Below are 24,918 nucleotides of genomic sequence, written 5' to 3'. Positions count from 1 at the left end.
GTGCAATTGCAGTATGTGGATGTTAATGTTAAAAGACTGTATGTTTATGTGTGTGCGGGGGTGAAGTGAGTCACGTGACTGAGTTCAGGAGTCTGATGGCCTGGGGGAAGAAACTCCTCCTGAGTCTTTCAGTCTTTGCCATCAGGCTACGGAAGCGCTTACCAGATGGCAGCAGGGTGAAGTGAGAGTTTGCAGGGTGATTAATGTCTCTGATGATTTTAGTAGCTCTACCTCTGCAGCGTTTGGTGTAGATGTCCTGCAGAGACGGGAGAGCTGAGCCTGAGATGCGCTCGGATAAGCGCACCACTCTTTGCAGGGCTTTGCAGTCGTGACTGGTGCTGTTCCCGTACCACGCTGTGATGCACTGAGTCAGGACACTTTCTATCGCCCCTCGATAGAAAGTTTTCAGGATGGCTGGTGAAACCCTGAATTTCCTCAGCTGGCGCAGGTGGTACAGTCTTTGCCTGGCTTTTTTCACCTGTGTCTGGATGTGTGTAGTCCAGGTCAGATCCTCGGAGATGTTCACACCCAGGTATTTGAAGCTGCTCACTCTCTCTACCGGTGTCCCGCTGATCATGAGAGGGGAGTATGACCGATGCTGTCTCTTCCTGAAGTCCACAATCAGTTCTTTGGTCTTGTTAACATTCAGAGAGAGACAGTTGTCCTGGCACCATGATGTCAGTTGCTCCACTTCGTCCAAGTATGCCGTCTCATTGTTGTTGGAGATGAGACCCAGGACAACAGTATCATCAGCAAACTTGATGATCGAGGTGGAGCTGTGTGTGGACAAACAGTCATGGGTGTAGAGAGAGTAGAGCAGGGGACTCAGCACACAGCCCTGTGGAGCTCCAACACTCAGGGTGATGGAGGTGGAGGTGAACTGGCCTACTCTCACCGCCTGGGGTCTGCCAGTGAGGAAATCTTCAATCCAGAGGCAGAGAGAAGAATTCAGGCCTAGATCCAGGAGTTTGTGTGTTAGCTTAATGGGAACTATGGTGTTAAAGGCTGAGCTATAGTCAATAAATAGCAGCCTGACATAGTTCCCACTTTTGCTGTCGATGTGAGTGAGGCAGGAGTGAAGGACGTGAGAAATGGCATCTTCAGTCGATCTATTGGGACGATAGGCAAACTGAAGAGGGTCCAAAGTGTCAGGAATGGAGGAGCAAATGTTGTTTTTAATGAGTCTCTCAAAGACCTTCATGACTAAAGATGTGAGAGCCACTGGACGATAGTCATTTAGGCAAGAGGGTTTACTGATCTTAGGTACAGGGATGATGGAGGATCGTTTGAAGGAGGTGGGGACAACAGATGTAGCAAGGGACTCGTTGAATATGGATGTAAAGAGCCCTGCGAGCTGATCAGCACAGGACCGCAGAACACGACCTGAAATACCATCCGGCCCAGCAGCTTTCCTGACATCCACACGTTTGAGTGCCCTCCGAACCTCGTCCTCCGAGACAGAGATCACGTGACTGTTGCTGCTCTGAGGGACTCTCTCTGACGCGTCACTCGCCGGAGTCGCGCTGCCGCGATTACCATCAAAGCGAGCGTAGAAAGAGTTTAACTCGTTCACCAGTAACGGATCAACTCTCACCTCTGCAGAGGATTTAGTTCCAAAAGCACAGATGGTTCTCAGTCCCTGCCACATCCGCCGGGAGTCGTTGAGTTGGAAATGAGATTCCACTCGGTCTTTATAGCGGAGTTTTGCGGCTTTAACGGCGCGCCGGAGGGCGTAACATGAAGCTTTGTACTCCCTCATATCCCCCGTTTGGAGACCGGCATTGTAAGCGGTGGTGCGCGAGTTTACTGCAGTGCGAATTGAACTGTCCACCCACGGTTTCTGATTAGGGAAGGACGTTATAGTTATTGTTTGTGTGGCTTGCTCTGTCAGTGTGTTAATAAAGCAGAGCGCCACTTCTGTGAACTCGCTGACGTCTTCAGAACTCGCGCGGAACATGTCCCAGTCGACGTCATCAAGAGCTGCCTGTAGCGTGATCTCTGAATGGGATGACCAGCGTTTGACTTCCCTCCTCACCGGGGGCTCTTGAACGAGCCTTTGTTTATATTCCGGTGTGAGGAAAATGGCGGCATGGTCCGATTTGCCAAAAGCTGGCTGTGAACGAGCTTTGTAGGCGTTCTTAAACGGAGAGTAGCAATGATCCAGTGTGTTTGCTCCTCGTGTGGGACAGGAGACATGCTGGTGAAAGTTTGGCAATACTTTCTTTAGGTTTGCTTTGTTAAAATCACCCGCGACGATGAAAGCAGCGTCGGGGTGTTTGTTTATGAAGCCGCTGGTCACATCATGGAGGGCAGATAAAGCCAGCCCCGTGTCTGCTTGTGGTGGAATATAAACGGCAGTAGCGATGACCGAGGAAAACTCCCTCGGCAGGTAGAAAGGCCGGCACATGAGAGTTAAATGTTCCAAGTGAGGCGAGCAGGATCGCGAAAGAATGGAGATGTTCCTAGGATCGCACCATTTCTTGTTTATCATGAAACACACTCCACCGCCTTTAGATTTCCCGGCCTCGGCTGTTCTGTCCATCCGAAAAACAGAGAAGTTCTCGGACGGCGTCACGGCTGTATCCGGGACCGCTGGCGTGAGCCATGTTTCGGATAGACAATAGATGTTGCAGTCTCTCATGTCCCGTTGAAAACTTATCCTGGCTCTAAGATCGTCCATCTTATTCTCCAAGGATTGGACATTTGCGAGCAAAATGCTCGGGAGAGGAGGACTGAATGCTCTTTTTCTCAGTCTGTTGCGGATCCCAGCGCGTTTCCCGCGGTGTTTTTTGAATCTTCGCCGTCGACTCGAGTGGCCATTGTTCAACTCGGCGTCCCGGCGAATCTCAGATGGAAGATTGGAGAAAGTGTCCTGAAACAGGTCAGTGTAGCGGTAACCAATTTCCAGAAGTGTTTTGCTGTCGTAACAGATCAAAGCAGATGATCCGTTGGAAAAAATAGAGAGTAAAAGAGAGTAGAATAATAAATAAAAGCAAAGTCTTAGCGGAGCGACCTGAACGGCGACCGAGCACGGCGGCGCCATCTTGATATGGTGAAGAGAGTGATGAAGCCAATCATATATATATAGACTCACCTAAAGGATTATTAGGAACACCATACTAATACTGTGTTTGACCCCCTTTCGCCTTCAGAACTGCCTTAATTCTACGTGGCATTGATTCAACAAGGTGCTGAAAGCATTCTTTAGAAATGTTGGCCCATATTGATAGGATAGCATCTTGCAGTTGATGGAGATTTGTGGGATGCACATCCAGGGCACAAAGCTCCCGTTCCACCACATCCCAAATATGCTCTATTGGGTTGAGATCTGGTGACTGTGGGGGCCATTTTAGTTCAGTGAACTCATTGTCATGTTCAAGAAACCAATTTGAAATGATTGGAGCTTTGTGACGGTGCATTATCCTGCTGGAAGTAGCCATCAGAGGATGGGTACATGGTGGTCATAAAGGGATGGACATGATCAGAAACAATGCTCAGGTAGGCCGTGGCATTTATGCAATGCCTAATTGGCACTAAGGGGCCTAAAGTGTGTCAAGAAAACATCCCCCACACCATAACACCACCACCACCAGCCTGCACAGTGGCAACAAGGCATGATGGATCCATGTTCTCATTCTGTTTACGCCAAATTCTGACTCTACCATCTGAATGTCTCAACAGAAATCGAGACTCATCAGACCAGGCAACATTTTTCCAGTCTTCAACTGTCCAATTTTGGTGAGCTCGTGCAAATTGTAGCCTCTTTTTCCTATTTGTAGTGGAGATGATTGGTACCCGGTGGGGTCTTCTGCTGTTGTAGCCCATCCGCCTCAAGGTTGTGCGTGTTGTGGCTTCACAAATGCTTTGCTGCATGCCTCGGTTGTAACGAGTGGTTATTTCAGTCAAAGTTGCTCTTCTATCAGCTTGAATCAGTCGGCCCATTCTCCTCTGACCTCTAGCATCAACAAGGCATTTTCGCCCACAGGACTGCCGCATACTGGATGTTTTTCCCTTTTCACACCATTCTTTGTAAACCCTAGAAATGGTTGTGCGTGAAAATCCCAGTTTCTGAGCAGATTGTGAAATACTCAGACCGGCCCGTCTGGCACCAACAACCATGCCACGCTCAAAATTGCTTAAATTACCTTTCTTTCCCATTCTGACATTCAGTTTGGAGTTCAGGAGATTGTCTTGACCAGGACCACACCCCTAAATGCATTGAAGCAACTGCCATGTGATTGGTTGATTAGATAATTGCATTAATGAGAAATTGAACAGGTGTTCCTAATAATCCTTTAGGTGAGTGTATATGGGGATGGTTAGGAGGCCATGATGAACAGGGGCCAATGGGCAAATTTGGCCAGGATGCTGGGATTACACCCCTACTCTTTATCAAAGGACATCCTGGGATGACCACAGAGAGTCAGGACCTCAGTTTAACGTCTCTTCCGAAGGACGGTGCTTGTTACAGTATAGTTTCCCCATCACTATACTGGGGCGTTAGGACCCACACAGACCACAGGGTGAGCGCCCCCTGCTGGCCTCACTAAAACCTCTTCCAGCAGCAACCTATTTTTCCCAGGAAGTCTCCCATCCAGGTACTGACCAGGCTCAGCCCTGCTTAGCTTCAGTGGGAAGCCAGTCTTGGGCTACAGGGTGATATGGCTGCTGGTCTGGCGGTAGCACTTTTAGCATAGCTTGGCATTGATCATTGAATCTGTTTAGACCGTTAGCATCTCGCTCAAAAATTGAACTATACTCTCCGTCCCATGTGTGCAGTGGCGCAATGATATATAAACGTCTATGTACTTCATAATCAGACTTTAAATAATAACTGATGGTTGTCACCTCAAGTTAATCTTTATAAAATTATTCATATAAAAAAATGTTTTTTAAAATAAACGGTAACACTTTATTTTGATAGTCCACTTTAGACATTCTACTATCTATAAGTAACTTTGCAACTACATGTCAACTAACTGTCATTAGAGTATTTGTAGACTGTCTGATTAATATTTACTAAAACTTTATTTTGTTGGTCCCCCAACAGACATTCTACTGACTATAAGTAACTTGGCAACTACAATTCAACTTATTTTACTAACCCGAACCCTAACACCTAACCATAACCTACCAGTCTACTGACAGTCAACTAATACTCTAATGACAGTTAGTTGACATGTAGTTGCAAAGTTACTTATAGTTAGTAGAATGTTTAAAGTGGACAATCAAAATAAAGTGTAACCAAATAAACAAGAATTTTCCCCAAAAAACGTGTTGTGAGCTTAATGGCATCAGGGGTGTAAAGGGTACAAACATGTACCCATTAAGCACCGCCAGACCTTTTGCATTTAATGATGGATATCTTCGGGGTCTTTTCTGACCCCAAAGGACGTTTGCTCAAATAAAAAAAAATGTTCCCCCTTTGTCCAAATGGCATGAGACTTTGTACAGTTGTCAACACTCTCTAGATCTACAAATAAAAAAAATAATTGGATTGAAATCTGTTTTTATGTTCGTGTGACAAAAAAAAAAAGTCACACTCTGGGTCTTCAGAGACCCCGCTTAGAAAATGACACAAAATTCATCCTCAAAAACAGAAACAACACAGAACACGCATACAGAATTGAAGTGGCACACTTCCAACAATGCATAAAACATCCACAATGCAAAATTATCATGCTCACACACACTATACACTATTGAGTATTTTTTACTCAGTATGTAATATAAGTGTTCATTTCTGTTCATTTTTGTTCTGTTACAGCTAGTTACTGAAGTGTAGATTAAATTTGTTGAATTATAAGAAAATCAGATGTTTAAAATAAATGATAAACTCTAAAGACTCCAACTTTTCTCTTGTTCAGGTTTGATTGTAATCATAATGTAACATCATTGAAAAAAATATTTTTCAGTACAAAAAAAATGCTAAACTTTGACAAAATGTATTAATTCTAATTGTTATAATTGTGATTTCATAACATTTAGACATGAATCCAACTGAAAAATACTTGTGAAAAGATGTCTTTCAGTCAGTCAAATAGCACATAGCAAATAGTGGCGTTCTGCAGCCATTTACTGGTAAAAGTCATTTTCAATTTTTATTTTAAAACTGTATTTTCCAAAAGATGGGCAAAAATCTTACACTAAACCAAGTCAAATTATCCATGTTATCCCCACGAATGAAAGTTAGACATTTGGGTCTTTTATAAAGTGAATTTTACATTTAAAAAAAAATGATTTTGTGTGAAAATCCATTAAAAAAATATTTTTTAATTTATTTATATAAATTTAAAAATTATTCTTAATACTCCAAAAACTGCACAGATGTTGAGTAAAAACATTAATAAACGGAGTAAAATTACATTTGTTCTAAAAAAAAAACAATTGTTTTGTAACAAAATTACATTTTGTTGCCTGGGGTCTGTGGAGACCCCAAAGACCCAGAGTGTAATTCCCAAACGAAGACCGTACAGGGGTTAATTTAAATGCTTCTTTTACTGAAACCAATACCCGTAAAATGTCTCAATGTAGACTTTGCTGCAAAATTATAAAATTGAATGTTCCCTTAATGTTTGCACAACCAAAGTTGAAAAAAAGTGCATATTTTGAGCATTCAGCGAAAAACCTGAAATAATGTTTCCATAACTTAATGGGAAGGTTAGCATAACATATTTTTGTTAGCTGGGTTACTTGTAATGCATTGCCCTCATCACTTCTTATATGTAAACTTTGTTACGTTCCTAATATTTCCTGGAATTAGCACGCATATACCGTATTTCACGTAAGCGAACACTTTGAATCTCTGGCCAAAGAGCATAATGGATTCCCCTAAAGTCAGCTCTCTAGGTCTACAGCGTCTGTTATCAAAATCCGGCCAGCTCTCGCGAAGATGCCGCACAACGTCAAGAAAATGCCAACTTCTCATTCTCCCTATTAGACAGCTGCATATCATTTGAAACTGAACCCAGACACTGAGCAGTATGAAGGCAGAAGTGACTGAAACACTAGAATGAAACAAGGTTCTGTTAATTCAATGCACGTTGCCCGAACCGCTGGACTTAAGTGAATTTGACTTTTCGTCTTATACGGGGGTGCACTTTCTTTACGCTCCAGAATAAATCACATCACCTGCAGGACAAAATACCAAATATAGTGTGTCACAGTGGTCTGTCAAGATGCCAGTATATCCAATCTCAGGACCCGACGTGGAGTGCCTCTGCAAAATGACCATAAGGCTGAGATCATTTTTTGTTGAGGTAAACGGTGAGTGGGCCATTTCCTGATGAAGAGGCAAGATTCTAGTAACGGACCCAGGTTGAAATATTACCCCAAAAGTAAGAGTTCATGATGACAAAAACTGAAAAACAACCACGGCGAGGCTGAAACGTCCACCTTCTGCCAAAAGCGAAACACATCTGACACGCCTGTATGGCTCATGAAATCTCATCTGAATATCAAAATAAATAGATTGTGGGATTAATGTCCAAATACCTTACGATTATATTAATAAAACATGCTCAAATAAACACTGCTGAATATATCTGATCCAGCTTGAGATATTTGGAGCAAAACCCAATAATGAGAACCAGATGGTAGAAACAAATGACTCATGATGCTTGTATTGACTGTATAAATACAAGCAGATTGGTGACGCAATGTAAAACAACGACGTTGTTTACTTTGCTGATGAAAATCCAGACACAATGGCATCAAAAGTAAAACACGGCTATTGTTATGGCAGCTATGTACCTCTCCATGAAATACTGCAGTTTGGAAACATTTGCCTCACAACATAATGTCAACATTGATGGCTGAATGTAGAAGTATGTAAAAATACCTCATTCATGACAATGGATCTGTTCCAAAAGCTAGTGAGAAACATCCCAGGGCCATTTCTGATCGTATAGGGGCCACCTAACCCTAAACTTAACCCTGACTGACCCCCGGGACCAGGCCACCCAAGAACCACACTACAATTACAGTCTTCGACAAATATGAATTAATACTGTATATTAATATATTGTTTGACAATGCACAAAAAAATAACAAACAGTCTATGGAAAAACTGCAATATGAATATTCAATATATGTAAATGGATTATGTTTCTCCAATTACAATTTAAAATAACTGTTTCCTCATGTATATACTTCAAAATGTAATGTATTCCTGTGATCAAAGCTGTATTTCCAGCATCATTCCTCCAATCTTCAGTGTCACATGATCCTCCATATTTGCTGCTCATTATTATCAGTGTTGATAACAGTTGCAATGCTTCATATTTTTGTTTACACCGTGATCTACAATTCAAAATTTAGGGTAAGATTTACCAATAAAAAATAAAATGGGTACACTGAATTGATCAAAAGTGATAATAAAGGCATTTATAATGTCGCAAAATATTTCCATTTCAAATAAAACCTGTTCTTTTGAACTTTCTCTTTATCAAAGAACCCTAATGCTGTGTTCACACCAAACGCGAATAGAGCGTCAAAATGGCGTCTACTGCGTCTAGTTTGACGCTTGAGCATTTTGAATCCATTCGCACCTCTACAGCGAATTGGACGTGCGTAAAAATTGAGCGTTCAAGGTGCTCCAGGAGAAATATGTCATAAAACACCACTCTGCCTCTTTTCATTTTCATTAAATATATATTAAACATTAATAGCCACACAAATGTGGTCCAGGCAACTCCTACATTATCTTCACTGCATGTATATTTAAATATCCTTAAAAAAAAAAGTTATGAAACTTCTGTTTGCCCTCAGTCGAAACGATTTGGCAGCAACAAATTATAGATTCATGACACCAAAGATCAGCCGTTAGATCCACACAAGACGAACCACTACAGGCCATCAGAGTCAGCGGCAGACGGCAGAAGGACTGGCCGAGGAAAGGCTGCTCTCGCCGGGGTTAATGAGCGATGAGCGCCCGGAGATCGCCTGGAGCTCACAACTCCACAAACGCAAGATTATTTTTTTAAAAATAGGCGATCTCTTTATAAATAAACCACAGATTTGAGCTTTAAACAACTACATTCTCATCTGAAAAAGTCTTAAAACTAAATTTTGTGACACAATAGTAGTATTTTTAAATTATGCAGGGTTTCTCATCACATCACTTCACCATGTGACAGCAGCAAGCAGGCTCCTGATTGGTTAACGCGGCGCGAATTGACGCCAAAGTTCAAATTTTTCAACTCAGGCGTCAGACGCGAATTCGCTTCAAACGCGTGAATGTACAAAAAGCACCATTCGCGCGTATCGCACAAGACGCTCAATTCGCGTCAAATTCGCGTCATTTGCAAGAACTGGACGTGCGAATGGGGCGGAATCGCGTCCATCGCGCCGTGCGAAATGCGTCTATCGCGCCGCCGGACCTCCAGACGTCAACGCGCCTTTCCATTGACTTAACATTGAAATCACTTGCTCCTGACGCTCTATTCGCGTTTGTTGTGAACGCAGCATAAGAAAGACGCAATGTTTGCACAAAAATATTAAGCAGTCAATAATGAAAACAGTTATCAATTATTGAGCACCAACAATAATTAATAATAATTGAGCACTAAATCGGCATATTAGAATGATTTCTGAAGGATCGTGTGACACTGAAGACTGGAGTAATGATGCTGAAAATTTCGATCCTCATCTATATAAAAATGATCATAAAATCAATATAATATAGTAAATATTAATAACTACAATTTACAAAATAAACCAAATAATATAATTCTCAATTAATTCTCAAGTAGTCAATAATTGTATCCATTGAAACTCATCTTTGATCACAAAAATTGCATTTTTAAAATTTTTACTCTACACCCTTGTTTCATTACATGAAAGAACTTTAAGGCTTTATATAATGTAAACCAATGAGTTTTAAAAAAAATTCACCCCCCTCACAGTTGTCATGAAGGGCAAAATTAGCCTTATAGACCAAAACCACAATTTGTACCAGACTGTAAACATGTGTTCTTCTGCTGTAAAGTTGGGCATTTTAACATGAGCTCAATGAGATTCTGCTCCGTCTGGAGTCTGTCTCTAGTGGCCAGTCGATGAATTGCAGTTTAAGTCACTTCCGTATTGGCTTCAAGAGAAACTGTGGAAGGTGCCGCTTCCATAAAACCGTGAATATGCAAAATGGCCCTGCACACAGACTCATCAATTTACTGCGTTTTACATATCACTCTCTACAACATCAGACACGGTAATTAATATAATTAGCCTTTGGCTTGACTATACGTTATCAAACCACTAATAATGGGTTGCTAATGTTACACAAACCCGTTCACCATCTCAGCTGCCTTCTAAAAATCAGCATCCTTAGATATGCTTTGAACAACGTCAGTGAAGAAAGGTATTTCATCATAACATAATATACTACATTATATACATAATTCACCCACTATATTGCTAAATGTACCTGATTTTTCATATCAACAGAAAAATACACCGGGATAACCTGCTTGTATTGAGACTCCCGTGCTTCACAGCACAGTTAATGATACTGTGACGTGATTGGTTACAAGGTCGTTTGATGTCAGAAACACCAGCGATTTCAAAACATGTTCAGTTTTAAGGAGAAAATACTCAGCGATGGTGTTGACTTATGAATTTGCACATGGTTTGTCTTAAAACATATTAAAAACACCACATAGACATATAAACTACATTAAAAACTTGTCTCTGAGGGGGATCATTTGAATTGCTAAAACCTAAAAATGTTACTGACCTTTTGCTGTGCAGAACACACACTAAAGAGGCGCTGTCGGTGTGCGTGTGTATATGCTGTTTCTAAACACATGGATCAACTGCTTGAGTGCCTGAATATTAAACCTAAAATCTGTCATGAATGTAACATTATTGGTAAAGAGGGAGCACTTATGGTTTAAGTTCAGAAACGCAGCACACATTGGCCCCGTCTTTGTAAAATGGAAAATAAGTCAGATCAAGGTTTGGCTAGTAGTTTGTGGTCTGGAGATTAAAGCTCACTTTTTTGTGTGAGTGCAATGGACCAAACGCTGTCAGGTATATTGCTACAAATTCTCTTGGTTTATCTTGCATACACTGAGCGTTGCCATGGTAAATGAAGGGATTGGAATCATATGGAATTTCACGCTTGGTTCTGATTCATTTTAACGATTCTGCTTCCTTAACGGTTCTTTTGAATTTGAGGTAGAAATATTTGGAAAACCGAAATGCAATTCTGCTGCCAATGCGGAAATGCATGTAAAACAAGAATACATTTGAATTTGTACATTAGTCTCCATAAATTTGTGTGTCAAATTTTAACAACGTTCATTTTTGTTTTCATCACCATGCAGAATATTTTGAGAATATAGACACTGTGCTGTAACTTGACTTTTGTGACTTACGGGTTATGTAAGAGATAATGTGCTATCAACAACCAAATAAAACCTGACAGGGTCCAACGATATTACAGAAATATTAATACTGAACAGTTCTCTGATGTCTCTTTTTCTGTGCAATCTATGAAACGCAAGATGGCACCAGTTGTGTTTGTATGAAACAAGATTGCCATGGACAACAGTGAATATGTCTGACCGATCAGAATCACACATAGTCTGTCTGAATACTCGATTCTGATTGGCTGGCAGGAGTGCAATAAAACCATTTAATGCACAGCTAGCCATGGATTATCCCGCTTATACCATGGTCATTTGGGAAGCGGAGGGTGGTTCCCTCCGCGAAGTGCATTCAAATTGTTTAATGTTATCCCTTACTTAGTCTATCATTCATCATTAAAAACAGCAATACAGTTTCATTGTACTATGGAACTTTGAAAATTAAATTGGATTAAATAAAAATAGCGCTTCAACCCGTGCACCCCAGTTAACCCCAGTTAAAGATAGGGTGGGCAATTTGAAAGCATGAGATCCCACCCTCCCTTCAGAGTGACGCCTCCTTCAAAACACATGAACACACACAGCCAGAGCAAACAAAAGCGTCACGAGAGACGATGTTAAACTACCTCTTGTCTCAACGCACATAACATTACAATAATAATGAACATAGACAACTTAGAGAGCTCTGAGCTGGACCTGACTGCTGCAGATTAATTTCATTATAGACAGATAATGTTGCAATTGAAAGGTATAAATTTGAGTCACGAACCGCTCCGAGTTTAACGTCACAGGTTTCCATCTCTTCCAAATTACAGTCGTTATGAAATTGTTGTTTTGGTTCACATCCCACAGATGCTCGATTGGACACAGCCAGTGATGTAAAAGAAAATGTGATTCATCAGACCGGGTCCACTTCTTCCATTGCTCCGTGGTCCAGTTCTGATGCTCAAGTGCCACTGTTGGTGCTTTTGGTGGTGGACAGGGGTCAGCATGGGCACCTGACTGGTCAGCGGCTGTGCCGCCCCATACACAACAAACTGAGATGCTCTGTGTATTCTGACACCTTTCTATCAGATCCAGTATTAACTTCTTAAGCAGTTTGAACTCCAGTAGCTCGTGTTTGATCGGCCCACACGGGCCAGCCTTCACTCCCCACGTGCATCAATGAGCCTTGGCCGCCCATGACCCTGTCGCCGGTTCACCACTGGTCCTCCATGACCCTGTGGCCGGTTCTCCACTGGTCCTTCATGACCCTGTGGCCGGTTCTCCACTGGTCCTCCATGACCCTGTGGCCGGTTCTCCACTGGTCCTTCATGACCCTGTGGCCGGTTCTCCACTGGTCCTCCATGACCCTGTGGCCGGTTCTCCACTGGTCCTTCATGACCCTGTGGCCGGTTCTCTACTGGTCCTTCATGACCCTGTGGCCGGTTCACCACTGGTCCTCCATGACCCTGTGGCCGGTTCTCCACTGGTCCTTCATGACCCTGTGGCCGGTTCTCCACTGGTCCTCCATGACCCTGTGGCCGGTTCTCCACTGGTCCTTCATGACCCTGTGGCCGGTTCTCCACTGGTCCTTCATGACCCTGTCGCCGGTTCACCACTGGTCCTCCATGACCCTGTGGCCGGTTCTCCACTGGTCCTTCATGACCCTGTGGCCGGTTCTCCACTGGTCCTCCATGACCCTGTGGCCGGTTCTCCACTGGTCCTTCATGACCCTGTGGCCGGTTCTCCACTGGTCCTCCATGACCCTGTGGCCGGTTCTCCACTGGTCCTTCATGACCCTGTGGCCGGTTCTCCACTGGTCCTTCATGACCCTGTGGCCGGTTCTCCACTGGTCCTTCATGACCCTGTGGCCGGTTCTCCACTGGTCCTCCATGATCCTGTGGCCGGTTCTCCACTGGTCCTTCATGACCCTGTGGCCGGTTCTCCACTGGTCCTTCATGACCCTGTGGCCAGTTCTCCACTGGTCCTTCATGACCCTGTGGCCGGTTCTCCACTGGTCCTCCATGACCCTGTGGCCGGTTCTCCACTGGTCCTTCATGACCCTGTGGCCGGTTCTCCACTGGTCCTTCATGACCCTGTGGCCGGTTCTCCACTGGTCCTCCATGACCCTGTGGCCGGTTCTCCACTGGTCCTTCATGACCCTGTGGCCGGTTCTCCACTGGTCCTTCATGACCCTGTGGCCGGTTCTCCACTGGTCCTCCATGACCCTGTGGCCGGTTCTCCACTGGTCCTCCATGACCCTGTGGCTGGTTCTCCACTGGTCCTCCATGACCCTGTAGCCGGTTCTCCACTGGTCCTTCATGACCCTGTGGCCGGTTCTCCACTGGTCCTCCATGACCCTGTGGCCGGTTCTCCACTGGTCTTCCATGACCCTGTGGCCGGTTCTCCACTGTTTCTTCCTTGGAGCACTTTTGATAGAGACTGACCACTGCAGACCGGGAACAGCCCACAAGAGCTGCAGTTTTGGAGATGCTCTGACCCAGTCATCTAGCCATCACAATCTGGCCCTTGTCAAACTCGCTCAAATCCTTACGCTTGCCGATTTTTCCTGCTTCTAACACATCAACTTTGAGACAAAATGTTCACTTGCTGCCTAATATATCCCACACACTAACAGGTGATGAAGAGATCATCAGTGTTATTCACTTCACCTCTCAGTTAGATCCAGTGCGGTACAGTAGATATATTAATATATAGGCTGGCTGTTTCATTAATATTAATCACACAATCGTGGTATATTTGGAAAAAAAATTTAATATATATTTGTTCCCTATAGATATGGATTTTGACGTGATGTGTGCCAAATTTGGTGTTATTACCAGGGATTTTAAGGTATGGTTGCAAGGTGATTTTGTTTAGGAACCTTCAGAAAACTTGAACTCTTCTTTAACTTTTTCCTCAAAACTGACTTTGCTGACTCTATCGACTTCAGACGTGTAGCTCAGTCATTTTTTGTCTGATTCAAACAAATCACACATCATATTGAAGATTTTTTTATTAGAGAATGTGAAAATAACAATATCTCATTTGTGAAAATTTGCTCATTGCGACTCATTTTGCCAGCACAGGTCACATATATACATACATTTAGACATAATTAGTGATTGCTATCAGGATGAGAAGAGACTTTCAATCAGCATAACAAAAAAATGTTTCTGGAACAAATCACCTACCCTGTCTTTAAGCAGATTGCTTAGTGCTTTAAAACTATGAAATCATAAATGATGGGAAGCAAGGTTAACCACTTAAAATTTAATATAACTGTTTGGCATAATGCAACTTTTACTTTCGTCCCACAGACCTCAATCATGTTGGATTTTTTGGCTCTACATTGTAAAAAGTTGGGGCACCTCTGCACTAAAAGAACCAGCTCAAGAGAGTAATTCACTCAAGAATCAGACTTCACTGCACTCTCAAGAAAAAGAGGACAAAATTGTACATTTTAAGGTACAAGTGGCCATCACTGGTATGGTGCCCTTAAGGTACATTCACCTCTAAGTCAGGGGTAGGCAAGCTCGGTCTTATAGAGCTGATGTCCTGCAGAGTTTAGCTCCAACCCTACTTAGCCAACTTATTTTTAGTCAGTGATGAGTTTAGTCCAACATTTTTCTTCATGACAATTTTTGTTTAGGGCTTCTTTTGTTAACACTGTAACAAAAACCACAAACTCACATAAAAAGCCAAGAGTCAAACTGCCCAACTAAATGAAACACTAATCACCATAATGATGACCAAACATATTCAATAAATCATCAACAACTAAACCTCTGTTTATTCTCAATAAGAGCTTCTATAGACGTCTTTCAGGGTTGGAGTCAAACTCTGCCATGGGACAGTGACTCTCTAGGACCGAACTTGCCAACCCCTGCTCTAAGTAGAAGAAAACAATGGGTTAATTGTACTTTAAGGACCAATTGTGTACCTTCAAAGGTACAGTTATACGTTTTATTCCCCAAGGAACAAAATCTGTACCTCGACTGTACCCTTTTTTTCTGAGAGTGTGGTCGCTCTATGTCAGGGGTGTCCAAACTTTTTAAAAAGGGGGCCAGATTCGATGTTGTGGACACACCCGGGGGCTGGTTCCTTTTCTATTATATCTATTTTATATATATATATATATATATATATATATATATATATATATATATATATATATATATAGAACACATTTTGTTTCTTGAAAACATGACAGATTTGAAAAAAGCATGGGCTGACAGTAGAGTAGCTTGTAACAAGACAAAGATGTAAATGTATAGATATTTAACAATATCTGTAAAACTTTCATCAACCAAACAGTTTTAATGGGTGACATTTAAATATTATTACTGAGTTAGAACTCTATTCTTATTTAAATTAACAAGTGCTCTATTTAGATCACCACAGGTAAAACCACACTGCAAAAAATGCTTTTCTTTCTTGGTATTTCTGTCTTTTTTCCAGTCCAAATATCTAAAAATTCTTAAACCAAGATGCTTTTACCAAAGAAAATGACATACGATATGTTTTCTTGATTTCTGTTTGCGACAGAAACAAGAAACAAGAATGCAAACAGAAACAAGATTAGTTTTCTTAGATCTTTCTTAGATATTTTTGTTTGTTTTAAGCAAAACTCACTTTAATTTTATTTTATTTTCCAGAAAACAAGAAAAAAATATGTAATTTATCTTATCTAGTAAATGCATCTTGATTTTTTAGATATATTTAGACTAGAAACAAGACAAAAATACTAAGAGCATTTTTTTGCAGTGCACACATGGCAAAAAAAAAAAATATTTCTACATCTAGAATGGCTTTATGGTACTTAGACTATAAACATATAAATACAAATGCACAAAACTGCAAGTTTATGACAAAAATAGTCAGCAATTTGGCCTTTATTGTTCATTTTTAATACATGTCGACATTAAAAATTAAATAAAGTTAGATATTAACCTACATTTCCTCCAAATTACCACAGTAAACCCATGATAAATGCTGGTGAATTGTTGTTTGAAAAGTATTTTAACTGAATCGGCTCAGTGTTTCTGCTGATTTGCACGTTAGTGTTGTTGATTAAGTCAGCGCTGTTTAACTGGCTTTAAACTAAATCAAATCACCGGGAGATTTGCAGCTCGTACCGGAGACCTCTGCGCTGAACTCGAACACTTCTCATTGGCTGTTTAGTGGACATGTGATCGAAATACTCAGCAAGTAAACACATTGGTCCGTTTTGTTCAAAGTCAGAGCTCGCGAGTTGACCTGCACACAAGTAGCCCTGTTTTGTTCCACGTTAATGTTTCCCTGGCCTAAAGTCTAGTGCCACCTTGTGTTGACATTGTGAAACTGCATGATTTGTAAATTATGCGTGGCGGGCCACATATAATATATTTTAATAGACACGCTGCGGGCCGTTTGAAATTCATCCCCGGGCCGCATTTGGCCCGCAGGCCGGATTTTGGACACCCCTGCTCTATGTGATTTGATTCACTAAAACGAACAGGTTCATGCGAATCATTAGCTCAGGAATCGCATTGGCCATGCTGTATGTTTGGCGCTGTTTTAGGTACAATATTCCATCCGCGTCGGCAGAAGAACGCACGTGCGAGAACCGTTAACAGAAGCAAACGTTGTTCTGAACAAGAACCAGTTTCATTATACAGTATGTGGCCATTATAAAGCGCATGATCTAATGGCAATCAATGTAAACAGATGTCAGTAAAACTTGATATTCTTGTGCTACGCACATTAATGCTAACAAGACTCTTAAAGAATTAATGATGATTTCCAGCACATCACAATAAACACAGTGTGTGTTCAAACTAAATTTACCTCATTCACCAAGACCGCATGATGACCTGGTGAAATAAACTAGTTCACCATTAATTAGCACTGTATGGCAGACGTTTTCATGACCTTAAACAGCCTCTGGAGGAGAAGACCTGTGTTGGTTGGCCTTGTAACAGGATGTAAAGCTGCTGTGAAATATGATACGCGAATGATTTATTGTGTGCATTCCAGTATATTGGACAATTTGTAGTGCAGAACAAATGGCAGACAGTAACATTCAATCTACCATTTCAGTGTTGCGTTTCCTTCTTTCTGTTCTGCTCTCCCTCCTAGCGTTGCTGGCAGACGTGTATTCTTCTTGCTCAAACAGTTAATGTTAATGTTGGCGTATTTGGACCAATAAGCACCAGGCCCATCTTCCTGGAAACATTTACCACAATCAATCAATCCACAATATATTTGTTTAGGACAAATCAGATCCTGGGTTCTAAGCTATAGTATGCGTAAACGTGCATTCTACACATACAGTATGTGTTAGTGTGTTTGCACTCAAGTGAGGCATTTGTTGGCCACCAAGCTGGAGAGTTTTCCATCCAGAAGGACGCAGACATTATTTTTATGCTTGTTTTTTATTATTATTATTTTTTTTAAAGATATCTTATGATAAAGTTGCCATGTTTTCTGAGTGATTCCTGTGCAAAAGAAGTGTACTTAATTGTACTTGTAGTGTACTTCAAAACGTAACTGTACTTGTATAATATTAATTAAATAAAAGTGCACTTCATAATGACAAATTGTCAAATTTAATTTTAAAGTACATATTAAAGCTGTACTATGTAACTTTTCCGTCCGCTAGAGGTCGCCTGTTCAAAACAAAGGCGTAGTTTGATGACGCTAAGTTTGAGCGCAGAATCTTGGGACATGTGGTCTTCACCTCACAGCCGGTGGGAAAGAGTCGGGATAGGACTCGGGCAGAAATCATGTTGATGGATGTGATTATTAACATTACTGTAGTCTGAAGCAGAAGCAGGACCGAGTGTTGTGGAGCTGAGGAACCGCTGGAGCGATTGTTAATAAGATGAACACAACACACGTCTCGCGAGCAGCGGGACTTTTATTATGACACAGTCGCCGGCGCCATTTCCGCTTTTCCGGTCATGAGTATGAGGTAACGCAGCTCTGTTGATCATATTAGAAACATCTGAGTGTGTTAAAAATTATGTTATGACGTTACTCTGTGTGTTCTCTCGGCAGCTGTTATGACACTTGTTCACACTGCAGTGAGAGTAAAGCGTTTCTGCAGAATAAAACCAGAAACTGAGGGGAACGCAGATATGAAGCCATCGACAGGCCACGCCCTCACACGTCTACTCGGTTAAAATAGCAATTTTCTCACGATTTACAAATAGTTGGAAACATTTGGGATATTGTAAGTACTCAACTGAGCAAAATATATAACACTGGCCGTTTTTGGATATTTTACTGAAAAAATGTTACATAGTGCACCTTTAAATCATTATGTTTTTATCATGCTTAACACACATCTCGATGTGTTGACTAACATAAAGTACATGTAAAGTATAATTTTAACTGTGGTGTTATTTGATATTACATTTAAAGTTAATTGCAACTTTACAAATGTGAAATTAAAAATATATTTAAATATATGACTTAGAAATTACATTAAAGTATATTTCTCCATGCCTCTTCAGCTTATTCAACAGTGCACTTTAATTAAATACAATTAGTCCAACAAAGTCAATTGAATTAATTATGAAATTACATACAAGATGTGCTTAAGTTCTACATAAGTGGGTCCTACAAACACTCTTAATTTATTGCATTTAATATAAATGTAAACTGTAATACTTTTTCATTTGATTTTAAATAAAATGCAATTAGTGTCAGAAAACATCACATTCTGTTCACACGTACACTCACCTAAAGGATTATTAGGAACACCTGTTCAATTTCTCATTAATGCAATTATCTAATCAACCAATCACATGGCAGTTGCTTCAATGCATTTAGGGGTGTGGTCCTGGTCAAGACAATCTCCTGAACTCCAAACTGAACGTCAGAATGGGAAAGAAAGGTGATTTAAGCAATTTTGAGCGTGGCATGGTTGTTGGTGCCAGACGGGCCGGTCTGAGTATTTCACAATCTGCTCAGTTACTGGGATTTTCACGCACAACCACTTCTAGGGTTTACAAAGAATGGTGTGAAAAAGGAAAAACATCCAGTATGCGGCAGTCCTGTGGGAGAAAATGCCTTGTGGATGCTAGAGGTCAGAGGAGAATGGGCCGACTGATTCAAGCTGATAGAAGAGCAAGAACAGTCCATGAACAACCGTTACAACCGAGGTATGCAGCAAAGCATTTGTGAAGCCACAACACGCACAACCTTGAGGCGGATGGGCTACAACAGCAGAAGACCACACCGGGTACCAATCATCTCCACTACAAATAGGAAAAAGAGGCTACAATTTGCACAAGCGCACCAAAATTGGACAGTTGAAGACTGGAAAAATGTTGCCTGGTCTGATGGGTCTCGATTTCTGTTGAGACATTCAGATGGTAGAGTCAGAATTTGGCGTAAACAGAATGAGAACATGGATCCATCATGCCTTGTTACCACTGTGCAGGCTGGTGGTGGTGGTGTAATGGTGTGGGGGATGTTTTCTTGGCACACTTTAGGCCCCTTAGTGCCAATTGGGCATCGTTTAAATGCCACGGCCTACCTGAGCATTGTTTCTGACCATGTCCATCCCTTTATGACCACCATGTACCCATCCTCTGATGGCTACTTCCAGCAGGATAATGCACCGTCACAAAGCTCGAATCATTTCAAATTGGTTTCTTGAACATGACAATGAGTTCACTGGACTAAAATGGCCCCCACAGTCACCAGAACTCAACCCAATAGAGCATCTTTGGGATGTGGTGGAACGGGAGCTTTGTGCCCTGGATGTGCATCCTAAAAATCTTCATCAACTGCAAGATGCTCTCCTATCAATATGGGCCAACATTTCTAAAGAATGCTTTCAGCACCTTGTTGAATCAATGCCACATAGAATTAAGGCAGTTCTGAAGGCGAAAGGGGGTCAAACACAGTATTAGTATGGTGTTCCTAATAATCCTTTAGGTGAGTGTATATATATATGATTGGCTTCATCCCTCTCTTCACCATAAGCTGGTGTGTGGTGGGCGTTCTGGCGCAATATGGCTGCCGTCGCATCATCCAGGTGGTGCTGCACATTGGTGGTGGTTGAAGAGATTCCCCCCTTCTATGTAAAGCGCTTTATAAGTTCATGCATTCCTTGGGAATCGAACCCATGACCTCGACCATGGCATAATGAGCACATTACTGTATTATTTCCTCTCTGTATACCTTGTGTATATGTATTGTGTGCTGAGTGCTGGATGACTAGGCGTCAGTATTACCTTGGGAGCTGCTCAAGAAGCAGATTCTCGTAAGTGCAAAGTGACTTGGCAAATAAAAATGCAATTCTGATTCAATGAACTTTCCACTGGGCATTGTGACGCATCAATACCAGGAGAAGAAGCTTTTGAGTTGGTTTGGCAGCAGTGTAACATTTAATTAATTGTGAAGGGTAGTCCAGACAAAATATTACATTATTCATTTTTTCCACAAGTCATGTTCAGAATCGCATTAGATTTCATCCTATCTCCTGGTACACCTGTCTTAACAGATTGCAACATATCCGCATAAATTGGCATATCAGAAAGTTTGTATTGCAATGGTTCTAGACACATCTTTTAGTGTGACGCACATGAAAAAATACAGAATTAAACAGAAAAAGAGATTGCATTTCTAATGGAAGATGATGCAAAACCCAAACCCCTCTGGAAATAAATCCTTCTCGCTCTTGTTATTGTAAAGAAAGTATTGCAATGGCACATTAATTGTAAATTTGCCTAAAACTGTTTGTGTAAATGGGGATTTTGAATAAAAAGCCAGCTCCCCATTTGATGCTTATCTCACACATGTTCAGCGCTATGGCTGTGACTCAGCCTCTACGGACATTTACAACAGTAATTTAGTCCAGCTTCAGGTCGTTGACTACATCAGCCGCGCCTTCGCCCTGATGAGTGTCTAAAGAGCTTTACTGTTTCAGGAAGAACTGTAGCCCGCCTTTTGCAATCAATTTACAGAATGATAAATCGCTGATTTTTAATGGTATAACCTGAACAACAAAAGTTTGAATTGTTGCAGACGTGAAGAGAAGAGATCTTGATTTGAAAAGTGACTTTAGGGCCAAGAACACTGATTACTCATTGAGTCATTTCCTTCGGCCCTGCCTCTTGACAGAAGCCTTTAAGAGCAACCTGATGAGAGTTTGATTACGTAGTAATCTCTGATTTAGCATGGAAAGGGTGGCTGGATGAATGCCAAGTACAAGTGATCATGTAAACAGATGCATACCGCTACATATAACTCCAATATAGAGCACATACAAACTCTCAGCAGACATGGGTGTGTGTAAAAAAAAAAAAAGCAATATTTATCTGGCTTGGTCAGAGTGATGGCAATTAACAGTGTCAGCCCACAAATGTAACGTGTTGAATCCACATGTACACCGCGTTTTTAGAACGCCATGAGCATAACGAGGCGTTTCACGCTCAAGCACTGAGCGCTCTGTTTTTTTACCAGTCACCAAAAGTTGAAGAATGTTCAACTTTGAGTAAAACGCAGCGCTCATCACTATCACTTTTCACTCAGCTGTCACAGTAGAGGAGGGGCGGGAAAAATACAACTCTGACCAACCGCCACATTCTGCTTGTAGAACGTCAACCAATGAAAATAGCATTTGGTCTTAAAGTGACAGCAGCCTAATATTCCTGCTGTTGTAGATACAAATTAAAATAATACAGCTTTAACAAAGATGAATCTTGAATTTATAGCGTGAACAAAGTGTTATTTTACATTTAGGCAGCTTGTAGGATAAGTGTGAGTACCAAGCAGCATCTCCAGGTGCTCACAGACCCAAAAAAGTTATGTGCACCCCTGATAATATTCTAAAAACATTAGCACAAAAACATTATTTACATGGTTTATGAAAACAAATCTGAAATGTTTTAGTTGGACGTTCAGAGAGCATTCAGAAATAATGTATACATGACTTAATGTGAACGTCAGCAATTTAGATTTTTTTAAAAATAATCTTTTACAGTTATTATGAATGCAGATTCGATTGCCAGAGAGAATTTCTTGATTTTTTTCTCACAATGCAGCACTGATTATGTGAATCTGATTAATTGAATATGGTTCAAATTGTTGAATGCATGCACACTCTTTGTATCCATTCATATAAACCTAATCCAAACAGCTTCACGTCCATGCTATATGTCTGTTTTTAGCCACGTGGTGTTTTACTTTTCATCCATATTAACTTATTTAAGAAGACTTGCCTGCTTCCCGTCACTCTTTGTTTCTCTGGTTGCCATCAAAAACATTGTTCCTCTGGCAGGAGGTTGTGGCATGAAGATACATGTGAAATAAAACAAACGGCAGACCAGTTTCTGAAAGCACACATGCATTCTTTTTTCGTGCCTTTGGTCATTTTCAGGAAACAAAAGAAATCTCACAGATGGGAACTGATTAATTGAATGTTCTAGACAAACACCGGCTCTCTGCTGGTTTGATCCTATTGCATTCTCAGAGCTCTTGACATTTTCCATGCAGAACATCCCACTCTAAATGGCTGTAACACACGGCTCCTCATATATCCTCCAAATGCCTCTATTCTCCTCTGTACTTTAATGTACGCTCCAAGCTGAAGCGCTGGGGAATAGCAAAACAAATTGTCTGCATGCATCTTCCTACAATGACAGCCTCCTTATATACTAGTAAACCAGTGCAGACTCACAGCATGAGACGATATAAGTCTTTATCGTTGTGTTTGGGGTGGTTGTGCACCACAGCTGCCTCTTGCTCTCTGCCAAAGAGATACTAATTGGCCGTCTTTTGTCTCTGTGGCCCCTCCTGCTCACAGGGGCCCTGAAGATCTTGGCCGCCGCTACAGCTTCTGTGGAACCGAGCCAGAAGGGTTAGTGGGCGAAGAGCCATTCCTTCAACTGTCAGCAACAGACCGGCAGGTAAAAGGGGGATTTTTCTTTGCCTTTTAAAGGGTTAGTCGAGGTGTATTGAATCCCCATAACCCTCAGGATTGAAAAAAGATGATGAGTGCTTTGGCAGTCCAAAAAAACACACAAAAAAAAACACACACACCATGAAGAGGGGTCTGAACTTCAACAGGAAAAATGGAAGACATCTGACCTGCCTAGAATGAGTCTTCAGGAATTCCAGTCCTTTGTAGAAACCTAGGAATGGTTGAAACAACTTTGCATAATAGACCAATCACAACAGACTGAGCCATCTGACCACTCAGAGTATAGTAGACCAATCACAACAGACTGGGCCATCTGACCAATCAGAGTATAGTAGACCAATCACAACAGACTGGGCCATCTGACCAATCAGAGTATAGTACACCAATCACAAAAGACTGGGCCATCTGACCACTCAGAGTATAGTAGACCAATCACAACAGACTGGGCCATCTGACCACTCAGAGTATAGTAGACCAATCACAACAGACTGGGCCATCTGACCACTCAGAGTATAGTAGACCAATCACAACAGACTGGGCCATCTGACCAATCAGAGTAGAGTTGACCAATCACAACAGACTGGGCCATCTGACCAATCAGAGTACAGTAGACCAATCACAACAGACTGAGCCATCTGACCACTCAGAGTATAGTAGACCAATCACAACAGACTGAGCCATCTGACCACTCAGAGTATAGTAGACCCATCACAACAGACTGGGCCATCTGACCACTCAGAGTATAGTAGACCAATCACAACAGACTGGGCATATCTGACCACTCAGAGTAGAGTAGACCAATCACAACAGACTGGGCCATCTGACCACTCAGAGTAGAGTAGACCAATCACAATAGACTGGGCCATCTGACCACTCAGAGTATAGTAGACCAATCACAACAGACTGGGCCATCTGACCACTCAGAGTAGAGTAGACCAATCACAACAGACTGAGCCATCTGACCACTCAGAGTAAAGTAGACCAATCACAACAGACTGGGCCATCTGACCACTCAGAGTATAGTAGACCAATCACAACAGACTGGGCATATCTGACCACTCAGAGTATAGTAGACCCATCACAACAGACAGGGCCATCTGACCACTCAGAGTATAGTAGACCAATCACAACAGACTGGGCATATCTGACCACTCAGAGTATAGTAGACCCATCACAACAGACAGGGCCATCTGACCACTCAGAGTATAGTAGACCAATCACAACAGACTGGGCCATCTGACCACTCAGAGTATAGTAGACCCATCACAACAGACAGGGCCATCTGACCACTCAGAGTATAGTAGACCAATCACAACAGACTGGGCCATCTGACCACTCAGAGTATAGTAGACCCATCACAACAGACTGGGCCATCTGACCACTCAGAGTAGAGTAGACCAATCACAACAGACTGGGCCATCTGACCACTCAGAGTATAGTAGACCAATCACAACAGACTGAGCCATCTGACCACTCAGAGTATAGTAGACCAATCACAACAGACTGAGCCATCTGACCACTCAGAGTATAGTAGACCAATCACAACAGACTGAGCCATCTGACCACTCAGAGTATAGTAGACCAATCACAACAGACTGGGCCATCTGACCACTCAGAGTAGAGTTGACCAATCACAACAGACTGGGCCAT

At 41.8% G+C, this 24,918-nt stretch overlaps 1 long non-coding RNA gene across 1 annotated transcript in view; it reads left to right on the top strand.

Annotated features, from left to right (window-relative positions):
• Positions 1-9,905: 9,905 nt before the first annotated feature.
• LOC307117027 overlaps positions 9,906-24,918 on the top strand; it is a 527,365-nt gene continuing 512,352 nt past the window's right edge. The window contains exon 1 of the long non-coding RNA XR_013815400.1: positions 9,906-10,051. This is a non-coding gene — a long non-coding RNA (uncharacterized lncRNA). The remainder of the gene's footprint in view (positions 10,052-24,918) is intronic.

Source organism: Gobio gobio (assembly GCF_949357685.1).
Source record: "Gobio gobio genome assembly, chromosome: 20".
Classification (NCBI taxonomy): Eukaryota; Metazoa; Chordata; class Actinopteri; order Cypriniformes; family Gobionidae; genus Gobio; species Gobio gobio.
This window is presented reverse-complemented; position numbering and strand designations above follow the sequence as displayed.